The sequence below is a fragment of the Phyllopteryx taeniolatus genome, chromosome 4, assembly GCF_024500385.1.
Source record: "Phyllopteryx taeniolatus isolate TA_2022b chromosome 4, UOR_Ptae_1.2, whole genome shotgun sequence".
Lineage (NCBI taxonomy): Eukaryota > Metazoa > Chordata > Actinopteri > Syngnathiformes > Syngnathidae > Phyllopteryx > Phyllopteryx taeniolatus.
The window spans coordinates 21,325,229-21,347,120 of record NC_084505.1 but is presented as its reverse complement, the minus strand read 5'-3'; the positions used below and the strand labels follow the sequence as shown (position 1 = coordinate 21,347,120).

The window sequence follows — 21,892 nt, the reverse complement described above, 5'->3', positions numbered from 1 at the left end:
TGGATGTTTGGTTGACAGTGAATGGCATTAAACAGTTTGAAGTCTCTTTTTTTGGAGAATTGTCTGCCAAACTTCTGCTTATTGTGAAGTGAGTTGGGTTAACTGCCACCATACAGTGCTCATATCTCAAATTTGGCAAAAAAAAATCATCTGAATGACAGGTCGTGTCTCAAAAAAAAACCTCGTCGGTCAGGTCACAGCACCATTGTAGTTTTCATTCATCGGGGGATAAAAGCGCTTTTGTCTTGGCCGACTTGCGTTGTTATTCGATTGCCGAGGAAGCCTCAAATGAGCTGTGAAGGTGAGGCGAGAAAAGACATGGATTGACACTCTTCTGACCGCTGAAATGTGTTTACACAAAACGACTGCCTTACATAACCATGCCAGCAGATGGGCAGCAAGCACACACGCACGCGCACGCACGCACGCACGCACGCACGCACACCTTTGCAGCAGATGGAGACTTCATTATTCCAGAGAAGAAGCCAGCCTTTGTTTTGAGCTTAGAGGTGGACCGGCAGTCAATTTCTAACAATAAATGAACTCAGTGTGCACCTGCTGGACTCACTAGTGACTATGTGGATGCTTGAGACACACGAGCACGCACACACACACACGCAACCACGCACACACATACACACACTCTTCAAAAGTGGAGACACGTATCCGACAAGTGTATTTTCTTGCCCAGGTGTGTGCGAGTACAACAAATGAATAGTGCTGAATCTCTGCACTCGGCTGCAGATTTGGCTTTTGCATTAATACGAGTCAGAGGTGTCACCAAAATGAAAACCAGAGCAATCCATGAAAAACAAACAATTGAATTGTCGCTCCCGCTAGCAGCATTTGCAAATCTAAAATAGATTTCCTTACAAAGTTAGGAAAAAGGCTTTATTTGGCTGAGTTGTGGGAGGCTGTGTGATGTGCAAATAAGATGTAAAGAAAATTTGGCATATTCACAGTGATGTCAGACCACTTCTGTTCTCTCTTCCCGGAATTATCGTCACTTCTGCAAGCAGTATCCGAGAATGGAAAAGGACGTAAATAAACAAAAGGTTGCATATACAAAGTAATGTCAGGTGTATATATATATATATATATATATATGGTATATATATTTTACGACGGCAGCATCAAGAAATGTAAGCAATTGTACGACTTCAGGGCCGTCGGACTTTAGCAATTCCACTGTACAGGACAATGTGCAAGGCTTGTATTCCCGTGGCAGGAAGTTAAAGTGCAAATTTGTCTACGCGAGCAGGAAATAGATTCAGCGCATGAGGCGAGATCCCCCCGCGGCTTCGAGCCCGGAGACCCTATTTTATTGCAATCACACAGATTCTATTACGGTGCCCGCTGTGTCGCTAGGCATAAATACAAATATATAGAGGAGGACTTACGCACACGACCGAATGAAGTATGCGATAAGAATATAAAGAATGTCAAAAATGGGCAAAGCTAAAGCAGAAACTTTAGTTGAATAATAAATGGCGGAACCAACACGGTGCAGCCTTGCTTGTATCGATCAGCTCCTTTACACAAATTTGAAGATTGTGAAGAAATCCGACATTGTGGTTTTTGCACCAAGTGGAGAACAAACTAGCAATGGTGGATTTAAAAGACTTGTAGAGCTCCTCTTTGTTGTTTCACAAAACGATATGGTCGTTTCCAACCCTTTTTTAAGACTCCTTTTGAAATCCTCGTCGCACAAGTTTTCCAATGATTGAAAATTGCCTTCAGTGTTGTACCCGAACGAGTTCAATGAACCAAAGTTCATTTCTGCCTGATGAACGTAACTGAGAACGTTCTGGCGTCAAAGAAACGGTTTTTGAATGAAAGTTCATTTTCATTCAGGTTTTGTTTGGGACTTCCCGGACAAACCCGTCTGAACACTCTACACGGTATATTAGCCTTCATATGTCGGGGGATAAAGGCTGTATTTTGCAACCCATTCAGTGCGGCCACGGCCGCCATTCATGGGAGGCACGTCGCAGCTGCATTCAGGGACACTGTGTAAATGGGAGAGAATGTTTTATTCTGTGGTTCTTTTGTCATACAGTAGATAATTGTAAAAATTGATAACTAGGAAAATTATTATTTGTATCAGAATGCTTGAATTAAAACTCTGTACAATCACACTGTCCTGATATGGAATTTATTTTGTTTTGTAGCATAAGAATGGATCAAATAAAATATTTGGTTAATATAGTCAGCCAGGAATACAAAGTTATCAATGTCCTTTCACCATCGTTCCTGTCATACTGTTGTGTGTTTTTGCACGTTCAGGACAAAAGTCCAGTTTTTCTTCGTATTTCTCATTTTAAAAAAAGACCATTCAAGCAACAAGTTTTTGAGATTGTAGTGTGAAACCTGCAGCTGGCTAATAGTGTGGACTGAATGGATGGCAACAATGGGAAAATCAAATGCCACTATTTTTAGGGGAATAGCCCATCAGCAACATACTGAGAAAAAACTAAGAACTATGAACTAGTTCCTTTTGGAATGGTGTACCGAGTTCAACATTTGTAACTATGAACTGAACTAGTTCATTTTTGGAACGGTGAACTGAACTTTGAACTAGTTCGTGTAGAAAATGAATTTTCCCAACACTGCTTGACTTCATCTTTATGGTAGTTGTTTTTCATGACTTTTGTCGCCCCCCCCCCCTCCATCAATGATTTCAATAAGCTGTCAAAAAAGTCAAATACCAATCGTTTTGAATCTTGCCTTTAACTTGTAAGATAACACGCCACACCATTTGAAATATCAAATATAACATGTTCTGCATTTGATTACTCTAGTGTTACTGCCAAACAAATCACGTGAGTAATGGCTGTTACGACAGCTAACGGGACAAACCAAAAGTTGCAACAACTTGACCTGTCATTCTCCCATTGCCCCCTTTTTTCTTCTTATTCCCTGTCTTCTGGACAGTTTTGGTTGTTGATAGAAGGACAAATGGATGGATGGATGAAAGTAAGGACTGAATGAATGTATGGATGAGTGACTTGGATTAATGAATGGGGTGGATGGATGGGCAATAGGGCTGGAGGGAAGGAGGGATATTTAAAGCAAGGTAGATGGATGGATGGATGGAGGAAAGAAACCAGTGGTTGGATGGTATATCATTCATAAATAGATGATTGTTGGATGGACTGATTATTCATAGAGAGATGGATGCATAGATGGATGAATGATTGTTGACTGGATGATAGATTAATCAATGGAAGTCACAATTGGATGGATGATTGATATTAATAATAATAATTTTAAAAATAACTCTATATAGCACTTTTCAAAAACAAGTTACACAGGCCAATAATACAAACAAAGAGTTCAAAATGTCAACAGTTGAGAAAAGCCAAATGATAAAATTGAGTCTTCAGAAGTGATTAAAAAGAGGATATTGAGTTTGCTTGCCTGAGCTCACCAGGCAGGAAGTACCACAGTTGAAAGGCTTGAGCTGATTATGGATGGATGTAGAAAAGAAAGGGGTGGATGGATGATTGTTGGATTAATGGATGGATGCTTCATAGTAAAGGTAGAAAGACGGCCTGGTGGAAATAAGGACGAGATGGATGGATTGATGTGAGAAAGAAAGGGATGGATAATTGCTGGATTAATGCACAGGTTGTTCACAGAAGGATGGATGCAGGGAAGGAGGGACAATGGCAAGATGGTGGAAATCAAAGTCTAGATGAATTGAATGATTCTTAGATGGAAATAGTTGGCATACAGTACAGATGGATTATGAATAATGGAGGGCTGATGATGGCGCAATGGACGGATGACATGATGAAAAGAGATGTGGGCAGACCAAAAGATGAGTGGAGGGTGAAAAAAGAGGACGAGGAAAAGTGAGGTTTGTGTGTGCGCAAGCGTACATACCTCCATGGGTCATCCAATGACGACCATTGTCTATGTCAGTAAAGTACAAAACTTGGCAGCCTCAATGTAAACCTTCCAGAATTCCATATACGGTGGCACCTTACGAATGCCTCAACCTTTTTTGGAGTCACGAGCCGTCCCTTGGTGGATTTTTTTGGCTTTGTGCTGTGAGCCAACATTTTACTGACAAGCGAGTGGGACAAAAAGTCACAAATGCAAAATGAAAACACTTGCAAGGAGCATGGAACCCTAAACGCAACTGCCCCTAAAAGGCACATAACGAGCGTGTGCGTGCGTGCGTGCGTGCGTGTGCGGGTATGTGTGTGGTTGCTGTCACTACCAGCGCAGTGCAGCTGTGCTGTGTTTAATGGTCCAAAAGGAGTGCAGACGCCAGTAATGACCTCCCATTGTTTTGCAGCACGCACGCAAACACACAGACACACACACACAAACAGACTACAGTATAAGTGTATCTCTTGATGACGAGTGCAAGTGCACATTTGATTCCAATGTCAGCCTATACAGTGTTCATCTTCACCCTCACATACCTCACAAGTTATTATGTGGCCAAGTGGGCTCTTTCAGGCTCGGTTTACACTGAAGGTCTAAGAGCACCATTCCTATTCGGTCTCTGTTCATGTTGTTTCAAGTGACTCACATCACTGTGTTGCATTCACTGAACACATGAAACACCCCGCAACGACACAAGTGCCAACATCGGGCAGCGACAGCACGTAAATATGCAGCTTGAGATCGCGTCGTGCTAGGTTGCGGTACTAGTGCATTCAAATGGTCTCATGGATCTTTTTAAGTTGTGGTGCAGTGTTGAAATGTGCAGGTTGAAGTAAGGACGTAGTATTGATTTTTGTCGGGTCACGGTACCAGTGTGTTCGAATAGCAAAGTGACAATGAGAACTTTTCCCAAAAATGACAGTCTATCAAAACGAACAGCCACTTCAACCTAAGCACCTGTTTTGGAAAAAAAAAGGTTTTTGTGTGATATTGCCTATAAAAAATATCGTCACAAAACGCCTTCAAATTAGCTTCATTATTTCATCACTTTAAATGGCGGCAGGTGTGTGCTGATGCCCATTTAAAAATGGTTTAAATGTGATTGCTTCTGAACACAGCCACATCCCCATTTACAGTATAAGAGGCTGTGTGCACTTGTGCAACCACGTTAGCTCAGTTTTTTTACTTTTGGTTCCCGTCTCCCCTCTGTTTTCAATTGAGTTGTACAGCTTACCGGTTAACTAAGAGTGGACATTTTTTTTTTTAATGATTTAGCTTGGTCTCATTTTTGTACATCACAAAAACCTGACGTTTGTTAAAAGTCCCCTGCTTTGTTCATAGTTGTATTGTTGACTTTGTTGATTGTGTTAAATATCGTTAAATACATACTACTGCTTTTTCTTGATTGCATGAATAATTTTGGCGACGGGTGCCCTTTTAAAGAGGTTCAAGCGCATGCCCCTAAAATGTCTGTTCGAGTGTCCGCTAATGTGTTTAAATGTGTGGGATCATAGATCTTATTTGTACGGGCTGGGTCGGGTTGCAGTCTGCAGGCGGTATATAGATTCCCATCGGGTCCTATCGGGCTTTGGTATTAGGGTGTTAAAATGTGCGGGTCGCGCTGAGGTTGCTATATTGATTTTTACAGAGTCAGGTAGGGGACATTCATTCATTCATCTTCCGTTCCGCTTATCCTCACTCGGGTCGCGGGCGTGCTGGAGCCTATCATAGCTATCTTTGGGCGAGAGGAGGGGTGCACCCTGAACTGGTCGCCCGCCAATCGCAGGGCGCATACAAACAAACAACCATTGGCACTGACATTCACACCTACGGGCAATTTAGAGTCTTCAATTAACCTACCCTGCATGTTTTTTGGGATGTGGGAGGAAACCGGAGTGCCGGGAGAAAACCCACGCAGGCACGGGGAGAACATGCAAACTCCACACAGGCGGGGCTGGGATTTGAACCCCGGTCCTCAGAACTGTGAGGCAGACGTGCTAACCAGTCGGCCAGATCTCATAAAATAGTTATGTATGGTTATGATGTTTAGGTTTTTTGTCACTAACCAACGTTGCTGTGTTGGGTTGCAGTACAGGATACAGAATTGATTTTCGTGGGGTCTGGTTAGATATAATTCTCAGAAAATACAAACGTTTGGTTGCAATGTTTACATCTGCCATCACTAACTGATGTCGTAGTGTCGGGTTGCGGTATATGTGCGTTACAATTGAGATGCGATGAATTTTCATCTGGTTTGAATATATACAGATATCATAAAATAGTAATGTATGGTTATGATGTTTACGTCTTTGATGTTGCCAACCAATTAGTGATTCTGTAGCAGCATGTAGTTGTTATTGCGTTATTTGAGAGTTGTTTCTGGTTCTTCGGTGACAGGCGGTATGGGTCACTTGAAAACCAGGCAATAAATCAGACATATTTCCTTATTTCATTATTTTTGATGGAATAATTTAGCTTACGGTGTTCTTGGCTGCAACGATGTCATATGTTGTATAAATAATGCTCATCAGTTTGCGTTTCCCGGAGGCAAAGATGCAGGTTGTGCGGTTATTTAAACATGAAAACGATGCAGGTACATCTCCAGTGTCCAAACACGCTTCCATGTCCTTTGATGTTGTGCCTTAAGGCAATCCCAAAAAAAGATTTTTATCTCCGCTTTTTTCATACCGTCGTACAGAATTTCTTGTGAACTTTGTAAGTGATTTGCAAGTGTGAGTGGGGATGTTTGAGTTTTTCCCTCCTTCTTTAAATAGCAATGCCAAAATACCATAAATGCATCTGAAGAGTAGTCCGTCCCAAAATCCCAACCCCGCCCACGCAACCCCAGGCCCGCGTCCAAGAAGCAAGGCCAAAATGCTGGCCTTGCTTGACTGCTAACTATTACAGTCCCTGCATTTTGATTCATTGTTCTTATTCCTGTAAAAGCATGCTTGCAACATCTTAAATAGTTTATTTAATATCAAGGACACTTTATCATAAGTAAACATTAAAAAAAAAAAAAAAAAAAAACAACAACCCATGCTTGAAAAGACACAGGAAGTATGACAGAAAGTACAAAATGTTATTTTGAAATGGTAATTTTCGGCTGATTCGGGGCATTTCTAGAGGTCCTTCAAAGATGAACTTGTCCTAAAGATTTTGTTCAATTGTTACAAAATGTTATACTTTTCTTTTATGCAAGACGGAGAAGCTATGATAAATTGCAAGGAATTTGAGTTTTGGTCATTGCGCGTACGCAGAGCATGGCGACGGAGTACGACTACACATACGCTGTAAAACATGAAACTCTTAATAACTCCACTCCACAAGGTTCCAGCCAGACTTTATGATTGTGTTCGAAATGATTAACCCTCAAAACTGAGGTTTATTACCTCCACCAAGTCGCTCATATTACAGATGACCGGACACCTGTTCGATGGTTTCTCACTCTGCCTAGACTTGTCGGAATTGAAACCAGATTTCCCATAACAAGATGCATTCTTATCAATTTTCAAAGGATTTATTTTAAAATAGACAATTGAGAATTCAGGAAAGAAGAAACATTCTGATCCATTTATCACCTGTCTACAGTATTATTGGGAGTCATTTAATTAGCCCTGCCTGCCACACAGTTTTACGATGCAGTGCAAGAAAGGAGGAGAATTTAAGTTGAGTAGCAGATGGATACACAAGGGGAGGATTTAAACAAGAGAGTGAAACATACAGCACTAAAATGAAACCCTAAAAGACTTTGTTGTAATATCACAGACGTAATCGACCCAGTTCACTAAGCCCCACATGCCCTCCTAGTGTGCACCAACCTCGCCATGTAAGCGCATCACATCTGCCGCGAAACAATGGCCAGGCCCTCGTCCAAATGGAGTGGAAAGTTTCAACAAATGTTGCAAAAATCAGCCAGCAAATAAAATAATGGCGTCTCCAATACTGCTCTTACACATTCGGACATATGCAATAGGCGGTTTCTGCACCACGTGGCCAAATGTAACATGCTAATAGTTACCATAAATAAAAATGTTAAGATAATAGTGGGCCTTCGCAGTCAGACCTTGAGTTTGCAGTTTTATGGCGAGTCACCAAACTTCATTGCCATGCGCTACCCACACATAATGGAAAAAAATTGGGATGGCTTCTTGAGACTTTTTTGTGAATCTCCTTGTGATCACAAGGACATGTCAACCAAATTTCATGTTGTTTTGTGGAATTGAATTTTCAAAGAATTACAGGGGCGCTACGAACCCATTTTATTGATTTTTTTCATGTTGGCCTATATTCATTGCTGCTTGGAAGGGGGCGCCTATGAGTCTCTTCAGGGCAGGACCTTAATCACACTCAAGACGTTTAGTCAAGGCCGACCTTGAGTTTTGAGAGTGTCCTGTGCGCAATCTGTCTAGTATATGTGGTTAAAACTTAGGAACAAGTGGGCGAAATCTCAAGGAGTACAAGAGTTACTATTGGAAGGACCCCAGAATGTCTCAAATGAACCTAAGGCAGCTTCAAAACCAAAAAGCAGGCATAGGGTCGAGAGATCACTGATGGTGAAGTGGTACACTTGCCTGACTTTGGTGAGGGCAGTGTGGGTTCAGTTCCCACTCATTGACGGTGTGAATGTTGAGTGTGAATGGTCGTCAATGTCTACATGTGCCCTGCGACTGACTGGTGACCAGTTCGGCTTGTAGTCCGCCTTTCGCCTGAAGTCAGCTGGGACAGGCTCCAGCGCCCCACGACCCTAACCGGGATAAGCGGTGTTGGAAATGGATGGATGGGGTTCTAGAGACTGATTTTGTCATGACAAACAAATTTCATATTGCCAAGTGAAACTGGCTTTAGTTGACTTAGTTTCCAGTTTTAGGCGAGTCATAAACAACTTTATCGCCATGCTGCGCCCACACATGACAATTAAAGGTCGCCCATCTATCTATCTTGTAAACGGCTTTCAACTTTGGTAGCAGTCAGACAAACTTTGCATTTGAAAAATGCCTGGAAATGACCAAATTGAGCCTAAAATAACAGTTTCTTCCCAAAATGGATGACTGTCTTTTCAGACGTGTTTTTTGAGACTTTTTTTTCCTGGTTTTACTTGTGATATACAGGTATATGCCTACCCAGTTTCATGTTATGTTTCATGGATCATGTCAGTCAGACACACTGGTGTGAGCTCTCATTGATTTGTCATTTCTAGCATAATAGATTGCCGTCCTTACAGTATTTATGACATTCCGTAGATTGCTGCAATTTTATCATCTGAAACGCGGCTTTATCGCTATTTCTGTGCCTTTTTCCCTTTGCCCCTCCGTCCATTTATCTGCCAGCTGAGCGCCTATTATGTCGCCCATAAAGGACAGTTCCTCTGCCGGTGTTGCGTCGAAAAATAAAACAGCTCGCTGGCCACCAGCACAGAGCTCAATTTTTCATACTTCGTATACCACAGCCCTTTTGTTGGAAACAAAAAAAAAAAGGAACAAATTGGTTTTCCCTTGACTAAATTAAACCTACTTCTACGTCTATTATGGATTTATGTAAGGCCTATATATATATTTTTTTTTTATATTGATCTCTTAAAGTGGACAGGAACAAATTAAATCCATTGATTTTTCTTATTTTTTAAATTTATTTTAAAAATTACAATCTAGAATTGATCATGGGAAGCAATATCTGGGATAGGCGCCATTTGTCTTAGTCAGCCAAATGCCCCACATTGACTAGTTTGTGCATTTTTGTGTTGAATATATCTATGTAGCAGCACGGTGGCATTTGCGTGTTTATTTTTGGCAGAAGAATGAGAAAAATATAGAATTTTTTTTAAATTAATTTAAATTCATAACTGCGTTAAAGGTGAGTTTGCAGTTTAAAAAAACACTTTGTCATGTACGGTATGTTAAAACTGTATGACCTCACAGTATAATATTATTAAAATTATATTTGAAAAATCATCCCTCTCTGGCCCCATTTTGTGCCCTTTAATTGAATTTTTTAATTATTATTTTAAAACTTGTCCTGTCGTGACAGGAGCAGCTTTATCTGAGACTGTTGTGACAGAAGGCGTGACTCAATAGTGTGTCAATCATTTTCTTATGCACACACACACACACACACACACACACACACAAACTCAGTCTGGTTAGCAAAAAAAGGTAAAAAAAAATCAAATGAATTGGACTGCTCTTGAGACAAATCTAGATTATCTGTCATATGTAATGGTGATGTCCAACGCGGATGGATGAGTCGTCAGGTAAGTTTATCACTTCTTTAATCGATTGTACATTCCAAAAAAATACAACATCAAACCATTAACATTTAGTATTTTGCAACTTCCCACCACGAATAAGCCATGCTAACAACATAGCAGCCGTGACTAGCATCCAGCTTGTTTACAATGCATGTTTCGTGCATGATAGTGACGGATGTGGCTTTGGTCAGGTACATGAGGGGGGGGGAGTGAAGTTAAGCTATATTCAAATGTTGCTGGCAGCTTGAAAACTGCATACTTTACCTTTAACACAATCTATCATGGCGATCGGTTATTGCTAACCAAATAATAAATATCGCCTGATCACTTTTATATTTGGTGAAGGTAAATGACAAAATACAGATTTTTTTTTTCTAATTTCCATTCATAACTTTTCGTTTAAATTACTAAAAAAAAAATGTAAAAAAAAAAAATAAATGTTACTTTGCACACGAGTCAGAAATTAATTAGCCAACTAACCATAAAGTCATATGTCATGCCTTTGCGTTTTTATGTTTAGGGAAATGACAACAAAAATACAGCAATTTGTAAACAACCTATTTCCATTCATAACTTTTGGGACAAAACCCTACACATTTTTCATGAGAAATGTTACGGTAACACAGTGTCTCGGAAAGTGTCATGAAATCGGTTCTGTTGTTTTTGCGTAATCCAGTTCTACTAGCCAACAAACAATAATACCTCTTTCCTTTGTTGGTTCCTATGTTTGGCTGAGGCAAAGAAGGCCAGAAATACATACCATTCTTAAGTTTTCATACAAAAGCCTCCCAAGTTTTGGTGTTAAGTGTTAGGGTTAGTTCACATACCGTAACTGTCATACAAAATACTGTATCTCGCCTTTGCTTTCTTGTTTGACAAAGGAAAAGAAAAGCAAAAATAAAAAAAATTCTAATCTAATTTGGAACTTTTCATACAAACCCCAACTATTTTTTTCAGGTAAATGTTACGTTTACACAAAGTTGAATGCAAATCAGTTATGTCGTAAAATAATAAACCACCAAACGGAGATCAAAACAATAAATCGCCTTTACGCAATTTAGCTTTTTTTTTTTTCCTAATTTCCAATCATAGCTTTCTTACAAAAGCCATGTTTTGTCCTCCTTGCTGCTTTCTGTTTGCTAATAAATGAGCTCAGATTAGCTGGCACTGCTTTTCCCACCCGCTATTTACATTTAGTTAATTATGCTCCCGCTAAGATGAGCCAAATTGAAATTCTCTTAATTTTGTGGTAGCAGACCACCCGTGGTGAATTTATGAGTCGCCCACTCCGCTAGTCAACACGCACATATGCAAATAAACCTCCGCAATCGTACGCAGGTGACAGCCACGTCGTCGCTATTTGCCCTCAGGCCACCGCCCGAGCTGACGGCAAGCGGCTCAAAAGGTCAACCGCCAGACGTTCGCTCTTTTCCCAGACGCTCCGAGGAAAGCCGACACCGGCACAGCTGCGACGGGCCGGCATGGCCGTTCTTTCCGTCTCGTGGCGGCGTTCTTCGCGCTGACAAATACAGCTCATTATGAATAGCCATTCATTAATGCCATCTCACGAACATGACGCTTGGAGCTAATTTACTTGGCTTGTGAGGCAAGAGGAACAACAAAACCATTAGATTAACATACCAGGGATTTTCCTGCAAATAAAATGTGGAGCCGGCCGCGTCTGCCTAATTTCTGACTGCCTCTGGCTCTAAAACCTCTTGACATCATGAAAGCGATTGTGACCAGTTTGTTGGCTGCAATTGTGTCGCTGCGGGCAGCACCACAAAGATATAGTTGCAAGTATCGGATTTTGGTGGTATGATAACTGTAAGCAAAAATATTGTGGTTTCGCAGTGTCACGGTATTGCAATTACAGCTCTAAAAATTATTCTTTTGAAATGTTTGGGTATGTAACTTTTTGCCCATTGAAAACTCTCCATAGCAACATTAATTAGTAAATCCATCCATCCATCCATTTTCTTGACCGCTTCTCCTCACTAGGATCGCGGGCCGCTGGAACCTATCCCAGCTATCTTCGGGCGAGAGGCGGGGTACACCCTGAACCGGTCGCCAGCCAATCGCAGGGCACACAAAGGAACAAACAACCATTCGCTCTCACATTCGCACCTACGGGCAATTTAGAGTCGTCAATCAACCTAGCACGCATGTTTTTGGGAGGTGGGAGGAAACCGGAGCGCCCAGAGAAAACCCACCCAGGCACGGGGAGAACATGCAAACTCCACACAGGCGGGGACGGGATTCGAATCCCGATCCCCAGAACTGTGAGGCAGATACGCTAACCAGCCGTGCACCGTGCCACACATTAGTAAATGTAAAAAGAAAATACATGTATTTATTTATTTATTTATTTTAATTAAATCAAAATACAGTATAGTACAACAGTAAAGGTACTTATATCTTAGAAAATGAGTAGCTACTACTCTGCTTTTATGCGCATTGTGTAGTAACTCCAGAGCAGACACAAGCTGATGTTAGCCGTGCTAGTTAGCCATGTCATCTGCCCTGGTAGCAAGTTTATAGTATTTATGTCACCAATCGGAGACACGCTAATCCTCGTATCTGGTTTCAAACATTAATTTCAAGACAATGTTGTAATAATATATGAATCTTACCTTTATTTGGGTGGCGCCCTTGTAAATGTGGTATCCTTCCTCGACCAATCCGCGGCACCCTCGCTAACTGCTTCCACCACCAACAGGAGGAGGAGGAGGAGGAGGCATCAATATCAATCCCACTTGAGTTTTCGGCAGGACATGTGCCACTGCAAAATAATTGGCTGCTGAGATCCAGGATGCCTGATGCTGCAGCCAATCATATTGTAGCGGGGCGTGTCCTGCCTGAAACCCCAGTGGAATTCATAATAATGTGTAGGCTGCACACTGCAGGTGCCCTACACTTCCTTTGATGACTCAAAAAAAAAAAACAGCTCATGACGGTACGGGAACGTATTAGCGGTTTTGAAACAGTGACTTTAAAAAAATATAGACGTTTGGGAAGAACAATAATAGTTCAAGGATTCACCAATGAGCATAGCAAATACACTATCTTTCTACCATGGCACCATTGACATGTTGCTTTTCTGACCATGATTTTGTGGAAATAAAATAACTCAAATTGGTGGAAAAATCTGCTAGCGCTGTCGCTCACTTTCTTAGCATTCAGCAGATTTTGACTGGTCACAGAGAAAAATTGAAGTGAATACTGACACAAAACACATGAGTCCAAAATATTCTGGCGATTGCAATCAAACATTTTCACATCTTGGACGTTTGACTGTGACTGCTCTGAGGTCGTTTCAGGTCAGACAAACAGATTTAAAAAAAAAAAAAGCTACATTTGGAAAAACTTACAGTGGAGTAAAGGATGATTAATTATGTTGTGGCGTGTTTTCAGCAGTGGTGGAAGTGCAGTCTATTTACATTCTCTTAATTGCCTCTCTAAATAGTGGCTAATTGCTTTAATGGTATGGTCCCCGGGTGGCTTTGGTGGCTTCCCATCTAATGCTGCCGTTTGTAATGGAATCTCATTGATCTTTGCCTCGGTTTGCTTTCATGCAAGTCTACATTGATATTCCGCAGTGTTTTGAAACTGGATCTGCTTTCAAGACAGAATGGTCAAGAATGGTGGAATGCTGGGTGTTAATATTAGGAGGACGTTGAAATGATGGAAAGGCTAAAATGACTCATTCCAAATGGATGATCGATAGGCCCACGGGATGGATGGCCATTGGGTTATTCATGGGAAGATGGATGTTGATTGGACAATGGATGACTGTTGGATAAACAGATGGATGGACTTGATTGTTGGATGGAAGTAAGGATTGTGGGACAGCGGATGATGAATTATTCAAGAAAAATGTATGCAGGATGGATGACAGTTGGATGTAAGCATGGATAGATGAATACGGTCAAATGGCTATATTGATCAAATCTATCGGGTTTCTTCCCTCTGATACTGCTCGCCTGACACATTTCCACTTGCGATATTTCTAGCTCCCATTCAATAATCACATGCGTTGACACTTCAGAGCCACAGTAAACGAATGATGATTTATGCCGCTCTTTAATAATCAAATAAGAATCCAAAACATCCCTAAAATGGCTTTTTTTTTTTTTTTTTTTTTTTCATGAGAATGGCATGTCTGAGAGGCGCAGGTTTGGGTGTCGTGTAAATGTGGAACCAAATGAATGATGAGGCTAATAACATAGTGGGTCAATGCACCCCTTTCCCCGTTGGAATATTTCCGCTTTATCTGTTGCATTTTTGACTCGCCAATATCGGCCGTGACCGACGGCGAGCCGGCAGGCTGCGGTGTCGTGAAATATTCACTTCATTTTTTGCTGAGGCCATACAAATTTCATGACTTCTCAGTGGGCTGAAATAAACATTATGCTTGGTGAATATTTGAACGCTGATTATAGCTCACGCATCAAAACCAAAGGACGGAGCGACGTGGTCTTAATGATGATAGAAAACACATGACACTTTGAACTCCACTTTCAGAGTAAAGGGGGTGGCACATCTTGATTGGATTTTCCACTTTGAGGAAGAATCCTCTGTAAAGTATTTGGTTTTCTTGTAGTGGTCCAGGGAGTGGGAATACACTCTTATTACTTCCAGCCTGAATGGTGATTTGGCACATTGACGGCGAGAGCTCCCCAGTGCCGGTTCACTTGATTTTAAAATCATTTGTCGCAGGGACTACCCTCACTATTTCGTGTCATGCGCATATATCTCTTGGTGCACTTCAGTAAATCGGTAAAACAACATTTCAAGGGGATAGATATCTTGTGATAGCTTGTATAGGAATAGTTGGGCCTCTGGAGTCCTTGCCCACCCATCAAGTGGGAAATGAAACAACCAGTGAAATAGTTTGTGAGCTGCCTATTTCTGAAAATGGGTCTAGAAGCGAAGCGTTCCAAGTGGGTTGTGGTACCGGCTATAGAGGTGCACTAACTTCTTTGGGATACCCAAGTCTGTGTATTGGTTAAATAGTTTGGGAAAGACTATTCCACAATGCACAAAACCACACATCTATATACTAAAACAGGATTTATTTTTAAAAAAAAAAAATTAAAAAAAATTCTGGGTTGAGGGGATTGTGGCGCACCAATTATATCCAGGGGATAAAGGTGGTGCACGGCATGAAACGTTTAGGGAAAGACTGTTGTACAGCTTAAAATCAGCTTTTGTCAGGGGGGCTTAAAGTGGTTGCATGGGATAAAAAAAAAGTCTGGAAAAGACTGAGGTAAAACGTGAGAAGTTTGAAAAGTGTGTTTGTGCGGTTTCCCAGAGGTGGTCAGGCGTGGCTCGTACTTAATCAGCCATTTAGCAAACACAGCTAATGAGCCATCACTCTCTCTCTCACACACACAAACCTGCTGCTGATTCAGCACGGCTGCGGAACCAATCACACACCGAGCCGTTGTCTAACACAACTAAATGCCACGTTTGCCAAGACCAACCGTTTGCATGACCTTGGTGCGGCGGGATCAATACGGCTCGCCTTAACACGCCGTGCTTTGCTTTAACGTACCTTTTAAAAAGGTCGACATTAATACAGGTGGAAAGTCAGAACGCAAATGGCTCCTCCGACCTGTCGTCGTTTCACTCCTGTTTTCAAACAACTAACATAACGTGCACTCCGGCTTGTGTTGAAAACATCGTTTTAACATCAAGCAGGTCTGGCTGCCTTTGAAAGTCCGACGAGTTGCTTTTTCCCCTTTTGAGTTTTCTTGTGTGCAAAACGTTTCAAAGGTGCCTCGCTGAAGGGGACGCGTCAAAAGGCGGCGGTGCATTTGAAGTGCAGGTAAAACGGAGGTTGTGAAGGATTAGGGTGTTCAAACAAACGCCGTCTGTGCAAGCCTTGATAGGAGTGCACGTGGGAACAGACCGTACTGTGCCGCCGCTATCAGGGTGACAAACCTGTGGCATTGCTTCAAAACAGACAAGAGTATTTGGGGGCTGAACACCAGAACTTATAGCCCAATGAAAATGCACCAATGCGACTCCCCAAAAGTAGGGCACCACTTATACGGATCAACCTGTAATTTGGTGGACATGTCTATCAGAGCATGGTGCACAAAAAAGTCTCAAGGAACCATGAACAGGAAGTCTGCCATTTTGATTTAAGACAGTTGCTTTAAGGATGAATTCCATGAAAAAGGGCCAGGAAAGTTAGAAAGAAAAAAAACAAAACAGCCCCAGGCGCCAGTTTCGCAGAGCGACATGCAATTGGGTGAACATGTCTATCATAACAGAATGCGCTATGTCAGCCATTTTGGTTTGAAATCATTTTTTTGGTCTGCAAATTGCCCCCCAAAAAAGGCCCTGGAAAATTGGAAGAAAATCAGCCTCAGACACCAGTTTCCCTTATTGATACAAAATGGTGTTAGGACATGTCTGTCATAACAGGACGCACAAAAAAGTGGAGTCCATGTCGGAAATCAAATAGGACGTCAGCCTTTTTTTTCGTTAGGAAAGGACATTTTGGTGGCAAAGTTAATGCAAAAAGGACCTGGAAAATATCTCCAAAATCAGCCCAGACACCAGTTTTGGCTATCGACACCAAATTGGGTGGACAAGTCTGTCATAACAACATGCGCAAAAAAGTCTCGATGACCCATGCCTGAAACAAAAAGTGTTTTTGTTTTGAAGAAGTTTCTCGGGTTTGAAGCCCTACTTGAGGAATCTGATCAGAAGCAGATATCCTACACAGATGGGTGACATCAAATTGTGAAGCTTTTTCACATATGCCGTCTAAATTATAGGTGGGTCCTGGCGTTAAAGTTCAACGAGTTCAAGGACAAGCATCGTTCTGCCGAAGCAACATTCAGATGTGTTTCCGTTGCTAAATTTGAACTAAATCTTGTCTCGGGTTTTGTTCCCTTGAACACGTGGCACACTGCAAAGCTCAGCCCGTTCAGAGATCCAAGGATTAGTCGCAATAAGTACTACCGAGACTTTTATACTTAATGTATTGAAGACACTGAGACCTCATGGGAGGTAAAGGCTCATTTATTTTCCCAGTACGGTACGTAAGACATGTAGAACATCAACAATTGCTTTCAACACAGCAGGCCAGAAGAAGTGAGTACAAGATAACAAACTGCCAATTCCAGATGTTCTTCAAAATGTCTGTAATTGATCTTCAAGTAATGTGGCCAATAAGATAACGGTGATGTACTATTTACTCGCTATGTTATGCGTAACAGTCTTCAAATGTCATTACGACAGCAACTCTATTTCATTCATACTCAATTAATAGGGGAAGACGTTTTTTTTATTCTAGTTATGTGTTACTATTTGGAAATCAACTGAGGCCTTATGGTGGTTCTTTGAGTCAGGTAACCTAGCTTTGTGATCCCTAACACATGAACAGTCATTTTAGTTCCTCATAAAAATAGATCACTTCCAAGTAGGTGTACCTGGGAAATGGACTATACGATTGACGTTTGGCCTCGGAGTCATCTCAATCCCAAGTCGTCATTGCACTGCATCAAATGGCCATGAATAAGCATTCCACCGTAGCGAGATAAATGAAGGTCGAATATTGAATCCTATACGCTCGCAGCAACTTTCAGGTGAATATGGTGAAGGTTGAGCTATTTTTATACAATCTACATGGAGCACATTTAGGAGGAATAGCTTTATATCCCTCCAGCAGAATCCCGTAGGGACCGTCCAATCGATACCGAGGTGCTGCTGTTCCCTTGTCGTTCTACCCTGATAACAAACATGGAGACTGTCAATCAATAAGTCTGCATAATTATTCTCTCAGCATTTTGGCAACTTACCACTTATCTCCATAAATATCGAAAACACTGCTTATTATTTTTTCGAATTTCGACCAAATGATCAACGAGAAGGTTAGTTAGCATTTGTATTTATCTCACATTTGTTTGAGTGAATAGGTATGTCGATTAGCCTTTCCCAAACCTTTTAAGCCACACGTCCCCTTCGAGACCCCGCGAAAAATTGGCCCACCAAAACCTGCCCGCCGCAAAAAAATCGAAATAAGTCCTGTTGATTTTAGGTCTCGGAACAGACTTGCCCTAACTTTGGGTACACTTTTTTCTTTGGTCCTAAAAAACAAAATGCTCCTTCTCCCCTCAAAAAACATGCTGTTATTCTCGCAGCATATTTTTGGCCAAGGACCAGTTAGCTGTCTGCATTTCCCAATCTCCCGTGTTGTATTTTCACATATTTAACAGGCAGGAAGGATTTCCGCAAGCCGTCGCTTTCAACTGCAACTGCATCGAGGAACTACAAAATGGGGACAGGACAAGGCTGTGTTCAGGTTCCGACACGCCAAGGAGATGTATTTCCCTTGTCGAAATGTTGACATTTCTGTGTTAGTGTGTGTGTGTGTGTGTTTGTTTGTCTCTTTGCGTCTTCACGCTGAGCTTGAGAAAGAAGCCAATCAAAAATTGATGAATGGCAAGCCCGCTGTCCTGCCACGGATTTTCTAGCTCCGAGCTCCCACCGAGGCGGCAAACACATGCCCGTTAAAGTCTCTTTCGCAGAGACTTTGTGGCATATTACAATGAAAACATCGGGAGAGGATCATATCCTCAGGGTGGGTGAGTTGCTGCCCATGCAAAAAAAACCTTTTGTGCACTCGGCTAACCGAGTTGCTTCCCGTCAGTTCATTTAAATGAAGCTGATTCAAAAGGTCTTTGGCTTTCCTTGAAGTGTCAGCGCGGAACTGCGAAAGGGGTCGCTCGAGATATCGTGATCTCCCGATCAACGGGGAATGATGTCAACACGGATGACTGATCTCCCTCGGCTCGAGCTTGTTACTGTTGAGGAAGAAAAAGAACCCTGTACGCTCCGTGGACCCTACATTTTCTTTAAAAAACTAAACCAAACCAAACAAAACATTTGCTCAAAGCAAATACAAACATACATTACAAATACACATTTTGGCCATAGAAAACATTTTCCTAATATTATGACTATACTCAAAATATGTGTCTGACTTCAGTGAGTCAGACGCATGATGTATGTATGGGAATTTGGCCGTCATCACTTGTCGTTACAATGCACCTTTTGCTCAATCTCGGAATATTCTTTTCGCTTTTCTCAAATTTCTTTTTACAAAAACGGACTTTTTGCTTGTATCCTGTTGGAACATTTGAACACGACAAACAATAACAAATAGGACATTTTTCTACAACAAATGACATTTCTCCAAAAGTCAAAACAAAAAAACAAAAGAAAGAAAGAAAGAAAGAAATCTAGAAATTCTCACCAAAAAATGACTTTGTTATTTAAAGAATTGCGGTAAGATTAGCAGTTTTAAAATACAACTTTTCATAACAATACACTTTTTTTTCTTGAAACAAAAATGACTTCATTCTTGTAAAATTACACATTTCCCTCCCAGGAATTTGAAACTATATTCTCGAAACCCTTTTTTTGGTGTTTTGTTTTGTTTTAACAAAAATCCAAAATATCCAAACAACTTTTCTTCTTGCGAACAAACACACACACAAATACTGCTTTCTTCTTGTAGGATTCAGACAAAAATAAAGGAAAACAAATATCCCTACTCTAAGAATAGTTGCGCATCCTGTATAACCCTTTGTGGGCATTTGATGCGTCCAGTGCAAGTTGGAATCTGACATATCATTTGTAAAATGACACACCTCGCTTTAGCCCATCTACCAACCCTCCATTTCATGTACGAGGACAATTTGGTTCAATTTTGCTCACTCAGTCCGCTCATGAGCTAACCAACAAACTCGGCTTTCTGTTTGTCATACCAAAATCATACTTAAGCTTCAGGCATTTTTCAAATCAGTCCAAAGGATGAAACGCTTCTTCGCCATGCAGGCGGCTTTTTGGGAACTGCTGTCAATAGAATCCTCGCAAGGATTTCTCTTTCTGCTTTAGGCTGCTCCATTAACGATTTAGGGGAGCGTTTTTTTTTTTTGCAACAGAATAGCTACCGTTACACGTTTACTAGCATACTGCATGAACGTGATGGTTTGCCAGAGGAGGCGATTATGCAAAATACCACACTAACCAACCTCATCTTCTTTTGTGTAGCTGTGACAAGGACGTACACGCTCCATGCTCGTCACGTACATATTCCGCACAAGCTCGACTTGTGCTCCTTCAAGGTTCTTTCATTGAATCCCGGGAGTGATTTCACTTCCCTCGGATCTGAGGGTCGCGAAGCAGCTTGAGGCCCCTGTGGGCATTCCCCCAAACTGTCAAAATCTGAGCGGCCGCTATTAGATAAGCAAATGTGCATACACGATACATGCCTGCCAGACGACCGAGATTGGCTAAGGAGCGAGGCGGGCGTCTTGTCAAGCATCTGAAGTACTAAATGGTCTTTGGTACTTGCAATTTCAACTTTTCATGAGCAGCAAGAAAATGACGTTGAAAGGCAACATCGTTCAAAGCACTCCAAATCCTCTAGAACAATGTCAATAACACTGATACTATATAAATGACTAAATGAACCGCCTGAAGAGCTCAGAGACAGAATTGTAGCAAGGTACAGACCTGGCCAAGGTTCCGAAAAGATTTCTGCTGCACTTAAGGTTCCTAAGAGCACAGTGGCCTCCATAAACCTGAAATGGAAGACGTTTGGGACGATCAGAACCCTTCCTCGAGCTGGCCGTCCGGCCAAACTGAGCAATTGGGGGAGAAGAGCCTTGGTGAGAGAGGGAAAGAAGAACCCAAAGATCACTGCGGCTGAACTCCAGAGATGCAGTCGGGAGATGGGAGAGAGTTCTAGAAAGTCAACCGTCACTGCAGCCCTCCACCAGTCGGGGCTTTATGGCAGAGTGGCCCGACGGAAGGAAGCCTCTCCTCAGTGCAAGACGCATGAAAGCCCGCATGGAGTTTGCTAAAAAAAAAACTTGAAGGACTCCAAGATGGTGAGAAATAAGATTCTCTGGTCTGGTGAGACCAAGATAGAAATTGTTGGCCTGAATTCTAAGTGGCATGTGTGGAGAAAACCAGGCACTGCTCATCACCTGTCCAATATAGTCACAGCAGTGAAGCAGCATCATGCTATGGGTGTGTTTTTCAGCTGCAGGCACTGGGATATCCTGGACGAAAACCTTCTCCGGAGTGCTCAGAACTTCAGACTGGGCCGAAGGTTCACCTTCCAACAAGACAATGACCCTAAACACACAGCTAAAATACCGAAGGAGTGGCTTCAGAACAACTCCGTGACTGTTCTTGAATGGCCCAGCCAGAGCCCTGACTTAAACCCAATTGAGCATCTCTGGAGAGACCTGAAAATGGCTGCCCACCAACGTTCACCATCCAACCTGGCTGAACTGGAGAGGAATGGCAGATGATCCCCAAGTCCAGGTGTGAAAAAGTTCCCAAAAAGACTCATGGCTGTATTAGCTCAAAAGGGAGCTTCTACTAAAGACTGAGCAAAGGGTCGGAATACTTATGGATGTGTGATATTTCAGTTTTTCTTTTTTAATAAATCTGCACAAATGTCAACAATTTCATTTTCTTTCTGTCAATATGGGGTGCTGTGTGTACATAATGTGGAAAAAATGAACTTAAATGGGGGTCTAAATACTTTCCGTACAAACTGTATATATATATATATATATATATATATATATATATATATACATACATATATATATATAAAGTGTGAAGAAAAAAAAAATAATAATAATATACATACATACATATATATATATATAAAGTGTGAAGAAGAAAAAAAAATATATATATATA

At 41.5% G+C, this 21,892-nt stretch overlaps 1 protein-coding gene and 1 long non-coding RNA gene across 4 annotated transcripts in view; both read right to left on the bottom strand.

Annotated features, from left to right (window-relative positions):
- The window catches only part of LOC133476731 (uncharacterized), a 120,608-nt gene extending 107,754 nt beyond the window's left edge, over positions 1 to 12,854 (bottom strand). For 2 of the 3 annotated variants that reach the window (XR_009788133.1, XR_009788134.1), the window contains exon 1: positions 12,781 to 12,854. This is a non-coding gene — a long non-coding RNA (uncharacterized LOC133476731). The remainder of the gene's footprint in view (positions 1 to 12,780) is intronic. The other variant, XR_009788135.1, reaches the window with a different exon arrangement.
- frg1 (FSHD region gene 1) overlaps positions 1 to 21,892 on the bottom strand; it is a 436,830-nt gene that overhangs the window by 134,172 nt on the left and 280,766 nt on the right. The window lies entirely within an intron of this gene.